The sequence below is a fragment of the Eschrichtius robustus genome, chromosome 3 (assembly GCF_028021215.1).
Source record: "Eschrichtius robustus isolate mEscRob2 chromosome 3, mEscRob2.pri, whole genome shotgun sequence".
In the NCBI taxonomy this organism is placed as follows: Eukaryota; Metazoa; Chordata; class Mammalia; order Artiodactyla; family Eschrichtiidae; genus Eschrichtius; species Eschrichtius robustus.
In genome coordinates, this window is record NC_090826.1 from 116050792 (window position 1) to 116065915 (window position 15124).

The 15124-nt window shown below is 36.9% G+C and overlaps 1 protein-coding gene across 2 annotated transcripts in view; it reads right to left on the reverse strand.

Moving 5' to 3' along the window:
• Positions 1 to 12569, reverse strand: part of LOC137762755 (interferon-activable protein 203-like) — a 51077-nt gene extending 38508 nt beyond the window's left edge. For both annotated transcript variants that reach the window (XM_068541087.1, XM_068541086.1), the window contains exon 1: positions 12330 to 12569. The gene's annotated coding sequence lies outside the window, so the exon portion shown is untranslated. The remainder of the gene's footprint in view (positions 1 to 12329) is intronic.
• Between the last annotated feature and the right edge of the window lie 2555 nt (positions 12570 to 15124).

Here is a 15124-nt window from a genome sequence, read left to right on the forward strand (position 1 = left end):
AAAAAAAAAAAAAGAAAGAAATGAGGACAGTTTAAGAGAACTCTGGGACAACATCAAACATGTTATCATTCATCATATCATAGGAGGGTCCCAGAAGGAGAAGAGAGAGAAAAAGGGGCAGAGAACATATTTGAAGACATAATAGCTGAAAACTTCCTTAGCCTGGGTAAGGAAACAGACAGGAAGCACAGTGAGTCCCTAACAGGATCAACCCAAAGAGGACCACACCAAGACACACTGTAATTAAGATGGCAAAAATTAAAGATAAGGAGAAAATATTAAAATCAGCAAGGGAAAAGCAACAAGTTTCATACAAGGGAACTCCCATAAGGCTATCAGCTGACTTTTCAGCAGAAACTCTGCAGACCAGAAGGGAGTGGCATGATATGTTTAAAGTGATGAAAAAGAATAATCTACAACCAAGAATACTCTTGCCAGGAAGTCTTTCATTCAGATTTTATGGAGAGATTAAAAGTTTTACAGGCAAGCAAAAGCTAAAAGAGTTCAGCACCAGCAAACTGGCTTTAAAAGAAATGTTAAAGGGACTTTTCCAAGTAAAAAGAAAAGAAACATGAAACATAAAAGGAAAAAATCTCATTGGTAAAGGCAAATATACAGTAAAGGTAATATATTAGCCATGTATAAAGCTAGTAGGAAGGTTAAAAGACAAAAGTTGTAAAATCATCTATATCTGCAATAAGTTGCTAAGGGATACACAAAACAAAAAGATGTGAATATGATGTCAAAATTATAAACATGGAAAGGGGGGAGGAAATGCAGTGTTGTTAAAATGTGTTTAAACTTAAGAGGTCAGCAATTTAAAATAATCATATATATATGAACAAGACAAGGATGCCCACTCTCACCACTTTTATTTAACATAGTATTAGAAGTCCTAGTCACAGCAGCCAAACTAGAAACAAAGAAAAATAAAAGGAATCCAAATTTTAAAGGAAAAATTAAAACTTTTACTGTTTGCAGATGAAGTGATACTATACATAGAAAATCCTAAAGACACCACAAAAAAAACCTACTAAAACTCATCAATGAATTCACTTAAGTTGCAGGATATGAAGTTAATATATAGAAATCTGTTGCATTTCTATACACTAACAATGAACTATCAAAAACAGAAATTAAGAAAACAATACCATTTATAATCACATCAAAAAGAACAAAATGCTTAGGAATAAATCTGACTAAGGAGGTAGAAGACCTGTATTTGGAAAACTATAAGACACTGATGAAAGAAATTGAAGACAACACAAAAAAATGGAAAGATATAATGTTCATGGATTGAACGAATTAATATTATTAAAATGACTAAACTACCCAAAGCACTCTACAGATACAATGCAATCCCTATCAAATTACCAATGGCATTTTTCACAGAACTAGAACAAAAAAATCTAAAATTTGTATGGAAACACAAAAGACCTCAAACAGCCAAAACAATTTTGAGAAAGAAGAACAAAGCTGGAGGTACCATGCTCCCTGATTTCAAACTATACTACAAAGCTACAGTAATCAAAACAGTATAGTAATGGAACAAAAACAGATATATAGATCAACAGAACAGAATAGATCCCAGAAATAAAGCCACACTTTATGGGCAATTAATCTGACAAAGGTGGGAAGAATATACAATGCATAAAAGACAGCCTCTTCAACAAATGGTGTTGGGAAAACTGGACAGCTACATGCAAAAGAATCAAACTGGTCTACTCTCTCACACCATACAAAAATAAATTCAAAACAAATTAAAGACTTAAATGTAAGACCTGAAACCATAAAACTTCTAGAAGAAAACATAGGCAGTACACACCTTGACATCAGTCTTCATTATATTTTTTTGGATATATCTTCTCAGGTAAGAGAAACAAAAGCAAAACTAAATAGATGGGACTACATCAAACTAAAAATCTTTTGCACAGCAAAGGGAACTATCAACAAAACCAAAAGGCCACCTACTGAATGGGAGACTATATTTGTAAACAATATATCTGACAATGGGTTGATATCCAAAATATACAAAGAATTCATACAAGTCAACATCAAACAAACAAACAACCCAATTTAAAAATCAGCAGAGGATCTGAAGGGACATTTTTACAAGGAAGACATACAGATGGCCAACAGGCTCATGAAAAGATGTTTAACATCACTAACCTGTCAGAATGGTTATTATATCAAAAAGATGACAAATAACAAGTGTTTGTGAGGATATGGAGAAAAGAGAACTCTCATGCTCTGTTGGTGGGAATGTAAACTGGTGCAGCCACTATGGAAAACAACATGGAGATTTGCAAAAAATTAGGAATAAAACTACCATATGATCCAGATACTCAAGATACACTCTTGAGTGTCTATCCAAAGAAAACAAAAACACTATTAGAAAAGATATATGCACTGCAATGTTCACGTCAGCACTATTTGCAATAACCAAGATATGAAAACAACTTAAATGCTCCTCAGTAGATGAATGGATAAAGAAGACGTGGTAAATATATATGACGGGTTATTACTCAGGCATAAAAAATAATAAAATCTTGCCATTTGCAACAACATGGATGGACCTAGAGGGTATTATGCTAAGTGAAATAAGTCAGACAGAGAAAGACAAACATTGTATGATTTCATTTATATGTGGAATCTAAAAACACAAAACAAACGAACAAACATATCAAAACATAAACAGAGTTACAGGTACAGAGAACAAATGGGTGTTCTCCAGAGGGAGGGGGTGGGGGGCAAAGAAATGTTAAGGAGATTAAGAGGTACAAACTTCCAGTTGCAAAATAAATGAGTCATGTGTATGAAATGTACAGTGAGGAATATAGTCAATAAGTATGTAATATCTTTGTATAGTGACAATCATAACTAGACTTATTGTGGTGATTGATTTGAAATGTATAGAAATAGCGAATCATGAGACCTTCAAGAGAGCGGAATAGTAAGATGTGGAGATCACCTTCCTCCCCACAAATACATCAGAAATACATCTACATGTGGAACAACTCCTACAGAACACCTACTGAATGCTGGCAGAAGACCTCAAACCTCCCAAAAGGCAAGAAACTCCCCACGTACCTGGCTAGGGCAAAAGAAAAAAGAAAAAAACAGAGGCAAAAGAATAGGGACAGGACCTGCACCAGTGGGAGGGAGCTGTGAAGAAGGAAAAGTTTCCACACACTAGGAAGCCCCTTCACTGGCTGAGACAGGGCGTGGTGGGGGGAAGCTTCGGAGCCATGGAGGAGAGCGCAGCAACAGGGGTGCAGAGGGCAAAGCAGAGAGATTCCTGAACAGAGAATCGGTGCCGACCAGCACTCACCAGACCGAGAGGCTTCTCTGCTCATCCGCCGGGACGGGTGGGGACTGGGAGCTGAGGCTCGGGCTTCGGAGGTCAGATCCCAGGGAGAGGACTGGGTTTGGCTGCATGAACACAGCCTGAAGGGAGCTAGTGAGCCACAGCTAGCTGGGAAGGAGTCTGGAAAAAAGTCTGGAGCTGCCTAAGAGGGAAGAGACCATTGTTTTGGGGTGCACGAGGAGAGGGGATTCAGAGCACCACCTAAATGAGCTCCAGAGACGGGGTGCAAGCTGCAGCTACAGCACAGACGCCAAGAGACGGGCATGATATGCTAAAGCTGCTGCTGCAGCCACCAAGAAGGCTGTGTGCAAGCAGAGGTCACTATCCACACCTCCCCTCCCAGGAGCCTATGCAGCCCGCCACTGCCAGGGTCCCGTGATCTAGGCACAACTTCCCCGGGAGAACAAACGGTGCGCCTCAGACTGTTACAACATCATGCTGGCCTCTGCTGCTGAAGGCTCACCCTGCATTCCATACCCCTCCCTCTCCCCAGCCTCAGTGAGCCAGATCCCCCTAATCAGCTGCTACTTTAACCCCATCCTGTCTGGGTGAGAACAGACGTCCTTGGGAGACCTACACTCAGAGGCGGGGCCAAATCCAAAGCTGAACCCCAGGAGCTGTGAAAACAAAGAAGGGAAAAGGAAATTTCTCCCAGCAGCTTCAGGAGCAGCGGATTAAATCTCCACAAACAACCTGATGTACGCTGCATCTCTGGAATACCTGAAAAGAAAACGAATGATCCCAAAATTGAGGTGGTGGACTTTGGCAGCAGCAATATATATATATTTTTTCCTTTTTCTCTTTTTGTGAGTGTGTATGTGTATGCTTCTGTGTGTGATTTTGTTTGTATAGCTTTGCTTTTACCATGTGTCCTAGGTTTCTGTCCATCCGTTTTTTGTTTTGTTTTGTTTTGTTTTTAGTATAGTTTCTAGTGCTTGTTATCATTGGTGGATTTGTTTTTTGGTTTGGTTGCTCTCCTCTTTCTTTCTTTCTTATTTTTCTTCTTTGTTTCCTTTTTTCTTACTTTTTAATTTTTTTATTTTTAATAATTATTTTTTATTTTAATAACTTGATTTATTTTCTTTCTTTTTTTCTTCCTTTTCTCCTGACCTGTGTGGCTGACAAGGTCTCGGTGCTCCAGCCAGGTGTCAGGCCTGTGCCTCTGAGTTGGGAGAGCTGAGTTCAAGACATTGGTCCACCAGAAACTTCCCAGCTCCATGTAATATCAAATGGCGAAAGTTCTCCCAGACATCTGCATCTCAACGCTAAGGCCCAGCTCCACTCAATGACCAGCAGGCTACAGTGCTGGACACCATATGACAAACAACTAGCAAGACAGGAACACAAACCCACCCATTAGCAGAGAGGCTGCCAAAAATCATAATACGGTCACAGACACCCCCAAACACACCACCGGACACGGACCTGCCCACCAGAAAGACAAGATCCAGCCTCATCCACCAGAACACAGGCACTACTCCCCTCCACCAGGAAGGCTACACAACCCACTGAACCAACCTTAGCCACTGGGGGCAGACACCAAAAACAACAGGAACTATGAACCTGCAGCCTGTGAAAAGGAGACCCCAAACACAGTAAGGTTAAGCAAAATGAGAAGACAGAGAAACACACAGCAGACAAAAGAGTAAGGTAAAACCCCACAGGCTAAAAAAATGAAGAGGAAATAGGCAGTCTACCTAAAAAATAATTCAGAGTAATGATAGTAAAGATGATCCAAAATCTTGGAAATAGAATAGAGAAAATACAAGAAATGTTTAACAAGGACCCAGAAGAACTAAAGAGCAAACAAACAATGATGAACAACACAATAAATGAAATTGAAAATTCTCTAGAAGTAATCAACGGCACCATAACTGAGGCAGAAGAATGGATAAGTGACCTGGAAGATAAAATAGTGGAAATAACAACAACAGAGCAGAATAAAGAAAAAAGAATGAAAAGAATTGAGGACAGTCTCAGAGACCTCTGAGACAACATTAAACACACCAACATTCGAATTATAGGGGTCCCAGAAGAAGGAGAGAAAAAGAAAGGGACTGAGAAAATATTTGAAGAGATTATAGTTGAAAACTTCCCTAATATGGAAAAGGAAATAGTCATTCAAGTCCAGAAAGTGCAGAGACTCCCATACAGGATAAATCCGAGGAGAAACACGTCAAGACACATATTAATCAAACTATCAAAAATTAAATACAAAGAAAAATATTAAAAGCATCAAGGGAAAAACAACAAATAACATACAAGGGAATCCCCATAAGGTGAACAGCTGATCTTTCAGCAGAAACTCTGCAAGCCAGGAGGGAGTGGCAGGACATAATTAAAGTGATGAAAGGGAAAAACCTAGAACCAAGATTACTTTACCCAGCAAGGATCTCATTCAGATTCGATGGAGAAATTAAAACTTTTACAGACAAGCAAAACCTAAGAGAATTCAGCACAAAAAAGCCAGCTTTTAGCAACAAATGCTAAAGGAACTTCTCTTGGCAGTAAACACAAGAGAAGGAAAAGACCTACAATAACAAACCCAAAACAATTAAGAAAATGGTAATAGGAACATACATATCAATAATTACCTTAAATGTAAATGGATTAAATGCTCCAACCAAAAGACATACACTGGCTGAATGGATATAACAGCAAGAACGTATATCTGTTGTCTACGAGAGACCAACTTCAGACCTAGGGACACATAAAGACTGAAAGTGAAGGGATGGAAAAAGATATTGCATGCAAATGGAAATCAAAAGAAAGCTGGAATAGCAATTCTCATATCAGACAAAATAGACTTTAAAATAAAGACTATTACAAGAGACAAAGAAGGACACTACATAATGATCAAGGGATCAATCCAAGAAGAAGATATAACAATTGTAAATATTTATGCACCCAACATAGGAGCACCTCAATACATAAGACAAATGCTAACAGCCATAAAAGGGGAAATCGACAGTAACACAATCATAGTAGGGGACTTTAACACCACTTGCACCAATGGACAGATATGCAAAATGAAAATAAATAAGAAATCACAAGCTTTAAATGATACATTAAAAAAGATGGACTTAATTGATATTTATAGGACATTCCACCCCAAAACAACAGAATACACTTTCTTCTCAAGTGCTCATGGAACATTCTCCAAGATAGATGATATCTTGGGTCCCAAATCAAGCCTTGATAAATTTAAGAAAATTGAAGTCATATCAAGTACCGTTTCCGACCACAATGCTATGAGACTAGATATCAATTACAGGAAAAAAATCTGTAAAAAATACAAACACATGGAGGCTAAACAATATATTACTTAATAACCAAGAGATCACTGAAGAAATCAAAGAGGAAATCGAAAATACCTAGAAACAAATGACAATGAAAACACAATGACGCAAAACCTATGGGATGCAGCAAAAGCAGTTCTAAGAGGGAAGTTTATAGCAATACAATCTTACCTCAAGAAACAAGAAACGTCTCAAATAAACAATCTAACCTTAAACCTAAAGCAATTAGAGAAAGAAGAACAAAAAAAACCCAAAGTTAGCAGAAGGAAAGAAATCATAAAGATCAGAGAAGAAATAAGTGAAATAGAAATGAAGGAACAATAGCAAAACTCAATAAAATTAAAAGCTTGTTCTTTGAGAAGATAAACAAAATTGATAAACAATTAGCCAGACTCATAAAGAAAAAGAGGGAGAAGACTCAAATCAATAGAATTACAAATGAAAAAAGAGAGGTAACAACTGACACTGCAGAAATACAAAGGATCATGACAGATTACTACAAGCAACTATATGCCAATAAAGTGGACAACCTGGGACATGGACAAATTCTTAGAAAACCACAACCTTCTGAGACTGAACCAGGAAGAAATAGAAAATATAAACAGACCAATCACAAGCAATGAAATTGAGATTGTGATTAAAAATCTTCCAACAAACAAATGCCCAGGACCAGATGGCTTCACAGGCGAATTCTATCAAACATTTACAGAAAAGCTAACACCTATCCATCACAAACTCTTCCAAAATATAGCAGAGGGAGAAACACTCCCAAACTCATTCAACGAGACCACCATCACCCAGATACCAAAACCAGACAAAGATGTCACAAAGAAAGAAAACTACAGGCGAATAACACTGATGAACATAGATGCAAAAATCCTCAACAAAATACTAGCAAACAGAATCCAACAGCACATTAAAAGGATCCTACACCATGATCAAGTGGGGTTTATTCCATGAATGCAAGGATTCTTCAATATACGCAAATCAATCAATGTGATACACCATATTAACACCATATTAACAAACTGAAGAATAAAAACCATATGATCATCTCAATAGATGCAGAAAAAGCTTTCGAGAAAATTCAACACCCATTTATGATAAAAACCCTCCAGAAAGTAGGCACAGAGGGAACTTACCTCAACATAATAAAAGCTATATATGACAAATTCACAGCCAACATCATTCTCAATGGTGAAAAACTGAAAACATTTCCACTAAGATCAGGAACAAGACAAGATTTCCCACTCTCACCAGTATTATTCAACATAGTTTTCGAAGTTTTAGCCACAGCAATCAGAGAAGAAAAAGAAATAAAAGGAATCCAAATCGGAAAAGAAGAAGTAAAGCTGTCACTGTTTGCAGATGACATGATACTATACATAGAGAATCCTAAAGATGCTACCAGAAAACTACTAGAGCTAATCAATGAATTTGGTAAAGTAGCAGGATACAAAATTAATGCACAGAAATCTCTTGCATTCCTATACACTAATGATGAAAAATCTGAAAGAGAAATTAAGGAAACACTCCCATTTACCACTGCAACAAAAAGAATAAAATACTTAGGAATAAACCTACCTAAGGAGACAAAAGACCTGTATGCAGAAAACTATAAGACAGTAATGAAAGAAATTAAAGATGATACAAACAGATGGAGAGATATACCATGCTCTTGGAATGTAAGAATCAACACTGTGAAAATGACTCTACTACCCAAAGCAATCTACAGATTCAATGCAATCCGTATCAAACTACCAATGGCATTTTTCACAGAACTAGAACAAAAATTTTCACAATTTCTATGGAAACACAAAAGACCTCGAATAGCCAAAGCAATCTTGAGAAAGAAAAACAGAGCTGGAGGAATCAGGCTCCAGGACTTCAGACTATACTACAAAGCTTCAGTAATCAAGATAGCATGGTAGTGGCACAAAAACAGAAATATAGGTAAATGGAACTGGATAGAAAGCCCAGAGATAAACCCACACACATATGGTCAACTTATTTTTGATAAAGGTGCAAGAATATACAATGGAGAAAAGACAGCTTCCTCAATAAGTAGTGGTGGGAAAACTGGACAGCTACATGTAAAAGAATGAAATTAGAACACTACCTAACACCATACACAAAAATAAACTCCAAATGGATTAAAGACCTAAATGTAAGGCCAGACAGTATCAAATTCTTAGAGGAAAACATAGGCAGAACACTCTATGACACAGATCACAGCAAGATCCTTTTTGACCCACCTCCTAGAGAAATGGATATAAAAACAAAAATAAACAAATGGGACCTAATGAAACTTAAAAGCTTTTGCACAGCAAAGGAAACCATAAACAAGATCAAAAGACAACCCTCAGAATGGGAGAAAATATTTGCAAATGAAGCAACTGACAAAGGATTAATCTCCAAGATTTACAAGCAGCTCATGCAGCTCAATATCAAAAAAACAAACAACCCAATCCAAAAATGGGCAGAAGACCTAAATAGACATTTCTCCAAAGAAGATATACAGATTGCCAACAAACACATGAAAGAATGCTCAACATCATTAATCATTAGAGAAATGCAAATAAAAACTACAATGAGGTATCACCTCACACCAGTCAGAATGGCCATCATCAAAAATCTACAAATAATAAATGCTGGAGCGGGTGTGGAGAAGAGGGAACCTCTTGCACTGTTGGTGGGAATGTAAGTTGATACAACCACTATGGAGCCCAGTGTGGAAGTTCCTTAAAAAACTAAAAATAGAACTACCATATGACTCAGCAATCCCAGTACTGGGCATATACCCTGAAAAAAACATAATTCAAAAAGAGTCATGTACCACAATGTTCATTGAAGTTCTATTTACAATAGCCAGGACATGGAAGCAACCTAAGTGTCCATCATCAGATGAATGGATAAAGAAGATGTGGCACATATATACAATGGAATATTACTCAGTCATAAAAAGAAACGAAGTTGAGTTATTTGTTGTGATGTGGATGGAGCTAGAGACCGTCATACAGAGTGAAGTAAGTCAGAAAGCGAAAAATAAATACTGTATGCTAACACATATATATGGAATCTAAAAAAAAAAAAAAAAAAGGTTCTGATGAACCTAGGGGCAGGACAGGAATAAAGACGCAGACATAGAGAATGGACTTGAGGACACGGGGAGGGGTAAGGGTAAGCTGGGATGAACTGAGAGAGTGGCAAGGACATATATACACTACCAAATGTAAAATAGATAGTTAGTGGGAAGCAGCCGCATAGCACAGGGAGATCAGCTCGGTGCTTTGTGACCGCTTAGAGGGGTGGGATAGGGAGGGTGGGAGGGAGATGCAAGAGGGAGGAGATATGGGGATATATGTATATGTATAACTGATTCACTCTGTTATAAAGCAGAAACTAACACACCGTTGTAAAGCAATTATACTCCAATAAAGATGTTTTAAAAAATAACAAAGAAAGAATGGAACACTATGTTACATAACAGGAACTACCACAATGTTGTAGGTCAGTTATACTGCAAAAACAAACAAACAAACTCATAGAAAAGAAATTAGATTTGTAGTAATCCAAGAAGAGAAAGGGAATTGGATGAAGTCAGGAAAAAGGTGAAAACTTTCAGTTATAAGATAAATAGGTACTAGGGATGTAATGCACAACATGATAAATATAATTACCACTGCTGTATGTTATATATGAAAGTTATTATGAGAGTATATCCTAAGAGTTCTCTTCATAAGAAAAAGAAAATTTTTTTGTACTTCTGTAATTTTGTATCTATATAAGATGATGGATGTTCACTAAACTTATTATGCTTATCACTTCATGATGGATATAAATCAAATCACTATGCTGCACACCTTAAATTCATACAGTGCCATATGTCAATTATGTCTCAATAAAACTGGAAGAAAAAAATATAAAATGCAGACCTTAGCTCCCTCTCCCCAGATAATAAATTAGATTCTTTAAATAGCCTTTCTGAAGTTTCCAGATTGTGAATTTCACAACATATCTAGTCCCAGGGGTAAGAGAAGAGGTACTCGCCATCTATCTTGAGGGAAAAATAATTTTTAGAGTAGAATTTTTAATCTAGTCCAAATGATACTTAAATATGAGGGCCTCAAACACTATTGTATTCAAGGCATTGGTAGTTTTGGCAGACAAAGACCCATATGGAAACATCTATTGGAAGTAATAGTCAGTAAAAATTAATATATAAAGTCAAGAAAAACTGTAAGCTGAAAGGTAAGTAAGAGTGAAAACTTAACGTGATTAGGTGTGTCTATGCCTTAAAAAAAAAAAATAAAGCCCTGACTGAAGAGAAGAGAAGCAGGAAGCATATCAACGTGGTGGAGGGAGAGAGGGAGGACAAAGAATATGACAGTTCATTAATGTATTTGTCTTAAATGGTAAGTCAGATAGGGGTATAAGTAAAAAACAAAAACAAATCAAAAAAGGAGAATATAGAAGTATCATAAATTGAAATGAAGAAAGCAGATACAAGACAATATATGTTAATTATCAACATAAAGGGTCTAACCGGTTAAGCTTAAGTGACAAATTGGTCGACTTGGATTTAAGAAATCTGCCAATGTATTGTTAATAAAAGATCACTTAAAAGTGGAAAAATAAAAGAAAAATATTTATCATGCAAAGAGTAAGTAAAAGAAAACCAGTTTATCTATATTACTGTGGTTTCAAATAGGTCTGAAGATAAGTATCATCAGAGCACAACACAATGATAAAACGTCCAACTCCTAGGGAAATACAACAGTTTTAATTGTGTATTTGCCTACTGAAAGTAAATATAATAAGTGTAATTAACAGCATTTATCTAACATACATAAGATTCTGAAATGAATATTAAAAATCTTATATTCTAGTCAAGCACATATAAAATATTACTGTATCAGGCCATACAGAAAGTCTTTAAACAATTCTAAAAGTAGACAATAGAAATCTATTTGTAATTGCCTCTCTCTGCCTCTCTCCTATGCCTTGCCACCAGAAAAAAAAAAGTATTAATTTTCAGGAAGGCAGAAAGTAATCCTAAAAGAAACTGAAATAACAACACTGGCAGCTGGTGTAAAATGGCGTCTAAAAGAAAAAGTAAACTGTCTTAAGAGAGGTAAAGAAGCCATGTTTTGTATAACTGTACTTGTGGAATTGAAACTTCTCTGCTCTCCTCTGTGTGTGTGTTTCTAAAATTAGGACAATGCCATACAATACACTTTTATATCCAGATGTATTTTTTTACTCAATGTTATTTTATGATACTTTTATCACGCCCCTATCTTGACTTTCACCCAGGCCCCCATCACAGCCACCAAGTTTCCTGTGCAACTTCCAGGGAAGGAAACCAAACCTTTTCTCTAAATATAGCTCATGCCGATAGTTGCCTGGGAATACATTTTAATATCTTCTATAGTCAAAATGCATCTCCCTTTGTTCAGGCTTCAGTTGTAGTGGAATAAAATGTCTATTATTTGCCTAGGCAGTAAAGGATTAGAATCAAGCTACTGCTGTTTTCACTTTTCTGAATATAGTTGATATAAAACCTTTCCCCCCAAATTTTTCATGACTAAAGCTCCCCTTCTCATCTTGAGGCTACCAATCAGGTACCCACAGCTCTCTAGAGAAATCCCTACCAGCCTTACCTCAGTGAAAATGTCCTCCACAGTAGTCCAGACCTTGAGGTTTTCTTTAGAAATGCAAGAATCACTGCTTATTTTACTTAAGTAGGACGATAAATCAGTAAAGCTCACAGAGACTGAACTGCAGAATTTTATAATCTCCTGAAGGGCAGAGGAAAAAGAAGTATTTTGAAAGACAACAAGGAAAAAGGGCACTGGCTAGACAAAAACTTGATTTAGTGCTGACTACCTCACACTGTGCTTTCCCGGAGAGAGAGGGAAGTTAGGAAACAGTATTGAGACTCCTCCCACCAATGTTCTTAGCTTTCAGTTTCATTAGTTAGAGAAAATAAACGGTTTATTTCCTGTAAATATCTTAAAATGAATCAAAATGAATAATTATGGCAAAGTTACACTCAAAAATTTTGTTATTATAAATATCAGTAGATGAAAAGAGTTCCAACATTAGAACTTTGTTATCCAGCAGACTTACATGAGGGTCATTAGAAAAGGGTCATTATATTCCCTTGAATGACTCTCAAATATACAAGAAGTAAGGTAAGCCATCTGGCCACTTATCCCTTACTTCCTGTTCTCAGAGTTGCAGTGGCAAGAGGAGATCTTGGAAGAACTATCTATCTCTATTGTGTTTTGACTGAAACTCCTGGAAGGGAGTGAGTTTTCTATAAAATAGCTATTGGTTTAAATAGTACCTAAAACATTCACCCAGTTAATGACTGACACACCTGGAGCTTGACAGAAGTAGAAGGTCATTACAAATATGTGAATCCTTCCTCAGATATATAGAAAGAAATGTGACATTAGTGGCCCTCTTGACTATGACTAGCTACTTAACCTCACTGATTAACTTCATGTTTACTCATCATGCTTTCTGCATTAGTCATGGGTAAACACAAGTGGTTAGTGGGCTTATATCATGACAGCTTCGAAACCTTGCAAATTCTGGAAGAACACTGAACCTCTGGAATAAGAGGGGCCTGATAAACCTTTTGGTCTACGGTGTTACTTCTGTGGAGGACAGTGGATGCCTTCCGGAGTACCGTACGCCCTGAGATGTCAAATAAATGGCACCAGCCAGCAGACCTTATAGTGGTTACTCACCAGCTGATCTGCAAGTAGAGTGAGATCATGACTGCAAATGGGTTCTAAAACAGCTAAAGTTCGTAGATAATCCGAGGTCTTCTAAAGAGAAGAAAGCCAATTACTTTCATACAAACTAGAGTCATGGAAGGGATAGTTGAAGTCTGGATATGAAACCATTTGAACAACTTCACCAAAGTAGGAGTAAGTCAGGAAAAAGCAAAGAGGATCTGGAGTGAGGTCCAGAAACACCTGTGGGTGTTCACTGTTTCCTGTCACAGGTTTTAGGTTGCTGTTATGTGGATGCATGGAGCTGGTGTTAAGGTAATGCATAAAGAGGAACTTTAGGGAGGTCAGGAGAGCCCATTCCAGAGATCAGAGGGCAGTGGACACATGGGAGGAATGGCCATAATTCAGAACATTTTCCTGCCCCTTTTCTTATAATCAATTCATGTGGAGTAAGGTTCTCGGTTGAGACTCCAGTATACAACACACAGATTACTGTTATCAATAAACACAGTTCAGAGCAATGTTCCATAATTCATATTGTGCAGTTGGTATTTTAATAGATGGAGCAAAGGAATGTTAAAAAACCTTAACTTTGCCAACCTAGTTAAGGTTTACAGAATTTCACTCTCAGGAGGATGAAATGTATGACATGGAAACAGAGGCAGACACTCAGTTGTGCAAACCAAGACAGTTCAGCTAGAGAGGAGAGATAGCAAGGGAGAAGGAAATGTCAGCACAGTTAGTATGTGTGTTACTGGTTCTATGGCAGCAAGACAAATTCTAGACTCCTCTGAGGAGTGAGCTAGTTACTTCATGCCATGGCCACGACTGGCTTGGAAATTCAGTGGAATTCAGCATTAGAGGAAATTACAATAACCAAGGGACTCGAGTGTGCAGATTAACATCAATCTCTGGCTTTGGCAATTCAGCTGAATAATATTCTTTTCAACCTTTAGGTTTAGCTTTTATTACCCAAACACACACACACACACACATACATACATATACATACACATACATGTATGCACTCTCATACATGCATGTACACACACACTCACAGACAGCCAATCATTCTCTTGTTTTTGCATGCTTGGAAGAAAGTTCATCTATCTACTTTTTTTAATTCAACAAATATTTAACAATAAGTAAGATTTAAGGATCTAATGTACAGCATGGTGACTATAGGTAATAATACTGTATTGTATACTTGAAATTTGCTAAGAGAGCAAATCTTAAGCATTTTTACAAAAAAAGGTAACTTTTTAAGTTTGTGTATGTGTGCTCTTTTTACTCTTAAATATGAGTAAACAGACATGAATCACGTTCAGAAAAACCCCTAATGTGAAAAAGAACAAAACATGCAGAGAAAGGAACTTAAAAGAAACAAAGGATGAGGAAGAAGAAAACTACATATTTATATATATATATATATATATAGAGAGAGAGAGAGAGAGAGAGAGAGTCATCAGAGATAGAAGGCATTGTATCAATGAAACAAAAAGATCATGCTAACAAATGTGAAAAAACAAAGAAATTAATAGGAGAGTTTTTAGAGATGTCTTTTAAATGTGATAGCAGAAAAAAATTAAATTTAATAGAGTGGCAGAGGATAAATTTGAGGAGTTCCTTTTCAGTGTATACCTAGAAGACAATGAAATGGAGAAAAGGGAGAGAAAAGAAGAAATGTAGAGGTTTATGCTTGGGTGAAT